Source organism: Triticum urartu, chromosome 3 (genome assembly GCF_003073215.2).
Source record: "Triticum urartu cultivar G1812 chromosome 3, Tu2.1, whole genome shotgun sequence".
Lineage (NCBI taxonomy): Eukaryota > Viridiplantae > Streptophyta > Magnoliopsida > Poales > Poaceae > Triticum > Triticum urartu.
Window position 1 is genome coordinate 735426172 of NC_053024.1, and position 4043 is coordinate 735430214.

The following is a 4043-nucleotide window of genomic DNA, read 5'->3' on the forward strand; positions in this document are numbered from 1 at the left end:
TTGCGGTTGTTGAATATGTGGATGAAATTTACAGCTTCTACAGAAGGACCGAGGTAATTATCTGCTTGGAACCCTGGTCAAGTTATCTAGTACGGAGTTGTGTGTCTGACCTGACCTGGCGAACTCACCCAATGCAGGTCCACTATAAGTTTGAGGTACTGGGTGAAATTTTATTCCTTACTATCAACATCATTAATAGATACCTGGCCCGGGAAAATGTCGCTAGGAAGAAGCTGCTGCTGTTGCTGTTGCAGGTTTATGGCACTTGCAGGGACAACACAAATTCCATCTGTTTTTTTGTTCTTTGTTTTGATTGATGTGCGTTCATTACCAATTCCTGAGGATGATTTGTGTTCCTCATGGAGATTAGTCTCGGACGCTACAAGCTATTCTCTGTTGTGTGGTATATTCTGATTGGTGGCATTCAATGTGCCAACTTATCCTGGAAACGACACATACATTCATATGCAGTCCTTTGTTATTTTTCTTTTCTCTGTGTTAAATGATCTAAATGTGTGGACCAAATGATCTCATAGTTTAAATGCACCATAGTTTTGCATAACCTCAATTCATTTACACGCACACGCATACACATTTGACTGCTGAGTATTTGAATTATTGGAATGTGGGGGTTGGTCTGTTTATTCCCATGTTCTTAAGTTTTGTGTATTTAGACTGTAACTCTTAAGATATCATTGTAGCTGTAAGTAGACTGCAAGTTACCAGCAGATTGTAATGGCAGTCTAATTATCACTTTAATTTTCTCCCAAATGACTGTAAGTTGACTGTACATTGTGAGACCACTGATGCCAGACCTACAAACAGTAGTTTGATTGATTTGTAGGGTTTTTTTGGGCTGTGGTATTACGATAGTTGTAGCTCACATGTTTGAAACCAGGTCCAGTTCCAACCCGATTAGGATTAGCCTTTTAGCAGCATGGATTTACCAAGTTGGGATGTTGGGATAGTTGGATTCCTATTGTCTCTTGTAGCACCAAATGCTAGTATGTGTTTTACTAAAGTCATCAGATAGTTAACTCACTGTGAGATGTCCACACTTGTTTTGTTAACAAACCTGAACTGTTGAGTCATCTATTCCTGGTTGTTGCTTTTGTTCAGTATATACGTGTGCTTTCTGTTCTTTTGTTCTATTCACTATGTGAGTACAGTTTCTTGTTGGCACCAAGGTGTTTGAGATGGTCTTCCTGTTGGTGCATGAGGAAGAGGAATTGAAGTCATTGATTTGTCCACCGAGGAAGAGGAAGCGTGAAGTCTTTGATTTGTCCAGAGGGTAAGTCCTCGGTCTGTCCCACTCTTCCTTTGCTATGTGATTGTGACCTCCATGTGTTATCTACTTATCTGGACACTTTGGTACATATACTATTCTTGTGATTTTCCAATGCTATGTCAAAAAATGAATCTGTAACCTTTAATGAATTCAATGTATGATCGTGATGAGAACGAATGAATGAATGATATCATACCAACTTGTTTTTGCCCTTGATCAGTATCATTTGTGGTAGCTCCAAAGCAACATCATCTTTTTCTTGCTCCGAGATCCCAAGTGTGGTGTTGTACTTTTGTTGTGCTTGATTGATGTCCTGCTAGCTGCTACTGTTAATTGTTACTGTCATGATGTTAACACTGCTTAGAATATGTTATGCACCTTAATTCTAGTAGTATTTGTTGTCAAAAGCATGATTGTATTGTGAGCCATCAATTTCTTGGAGTCTTCTTAGAGCTTGCTGGTATTTACTTTTTTCCACCAATATAATATTTGCTAATATTTACTCATGGTTGCTACTATTATCCGTGCCCTCATGCATTAGGATCGACCCCTAGCTGCTTGTGTATTTGTTTATTATTCTGTTCAATATTCTTTTCCTAGCTGTTGTATGTTTGAGGATATTGCTTTCATTCTGAATTCATAGCCATGATAATGATCGTTTCCTGTCTTTTACAGGAGCTCCAGGCTCAAGAAGTTGGAAAAAGGGAACGCTTCATCTTTGTAGCTAATTATATGTTCCTGGATGATGTGAATGGCTGTTATAGTATTTCATAGCAGCACTTTTGTAGTTGTTCTAAATTCCTGGATGATGTGAACTATGGCATGATTGTAATATATATAATATACTCATTTTGGTCGCCATTTATGAAAATTTGTGTGATTGGGGCTCTCTGGACAAAAATACTGGTTACTTTATTGTTGATATGTCAGAAATGAAACATATACTATTTGGGCCCTAAAAAGGCCACAAATCAAACAATGAACAAAAGGCGATGGCCAAGTAAATAAAAAGGCTTAGGCCCAAAAACGAAATAGATCACAAAAAGGCCATGATCCCTGAAATAAAAAGGCCAAATTGTTGGGCCAGGCCCATGTAGCTAGAGAAAATTAATAGAGAAAATATATAGTAAAAAGGCTGAATTGTTGGGCTAGGCCCATGTAGAAAATCGAATTGGACCAGGCTGAATCTTGTGCCATGTCACATTGCCACGCTGGATGCCTACGTGGCCTCGGGAGGTTGCTAGTGACCAAAACGTCACAGTAGACGTATTTTGGTCATAAAGGTCTACGACCATTCCAGAAGAAAGGTCGCTGTAGTCAGTTTATGACGGCCAGCTTTTGACCTTATGTTTTTGGTCACAAAAAGGTCACAAATGGAAATTTGTGACCATTCAGTGACCAATAGTGGTGGTCACAAGTTGACATATTTCTTGTAGTGAGTAAAGGAATCCGTCACTCGTGGGTAAAGAGTACACCCTCTGCAGAGATTATATCTATTCGAATAGCCATGTCTGTGGTTAAGGACTACAGTCTGGGATGGGTCAAGTGTCGGTCTTAGGAGGAAAAGATTGCTAAACCAGAACATGGATCATGTCTTGTGACTCATGATGATTATGATTACAATTATTATGGACTAACCATTTACATTATTTGAATTATTGAGTGTCCTTCGGACGGTTCTATCTCCTGGATGTTCACTGTGATTACTCTCATATAAGCCCTTTATGTGGTGTCGCAGAGACGCCCGACTGTGGCATGTTTGTTATATCTTTTATTTATAAGCCCTTTATGTGGTGTCGCAGAGACGCCCGACTGTGGGATGCTTGTTATTCATTTACTTTATAAGCCCTTTATGTGGTGTCGCAGAGACGCCCGACTGTGGCATGCTTGTTATATCTTTTATTTATAAGCCCTTTATGTGGTGTCGCGGAGAGGCCCGACTGTGGCATGCTTGTTATTCATTTACTTTATAAGCCCTTTATGTGGTGTCGCAGAGACGCCCGACTGTGGCATGCTTTTTATTCATTTACTTTATAAGCCCTTTATGTTGTGTCGTAGAGACGCCCTACTATGGCATGCTTGATATTCATTTACTTTATAAGCCCTTTATGTGGTGTCACACAGACGCCCAACTGTGGCATGCTTGTTATATCTTTTATTTATAAGCTCTTTATGTGGTGTCGCTCTGATGCCCGACTGAGGCATGCTTTATATTATTATCCCTTTGAGGCATCGCTTCAGACACCCGATCGGTGCATTCTATTTCTACTCTCTTACCGTAGATTCATGATGTAAATGAATGACCCGCTTGCGTGCATCATGGATTTTTATTTCATGTCTAACGTTGTGATCATGAAACATTTTAGAGCATGATTATCATTTGTTATATTATACCTGTGTTCATAATGTTTGCGAGTACATTCAAAAGTACTCACTGGCTTGTCCCTGGCTACTGTCTTGGCCAGATTTCTTGCGTGGAGAGGAGCGTCGCGATGACAACCCCGGAACCTACGCAATGGTGATAGCAGCCTCATGAAGATAGGAGTTATCCAGGTCAGCTGTTCCTGTGGGAAATGGAGTCCCATAGACGCTGATGATCTACAAACCGCTTCCGCCATCAACCACTAGAAACCATTTGTTGTACTCATAGGCCAGAATGGCCTTGTACTACATATCTTGTATTTTGCTTGGAGTTTTTTTGTCAAGTTGGTGCCTCATCAGCTAACAGTAATCCTAGGGCTGGTGAGCACAAGGG

General features: G+C 40.2%; 1 non-coding gene across 1 annotated transcript; it reads left to right on the forward strand.

Annotated features, from left to right (window-relative positions):
• The first annotated feature begins 329 nt into the window (after positions 1-329).
• On the forward strand, positions 330-463 carry LOC125549761. The gene has a single exon (XR_007301483.1). It is a non-coding gene; the product is annotated as a small nucleolar RNA snoR80 (small nucleolar RNA).
• Positions 464-4043: the final 3580 nt, after the last annotated feature.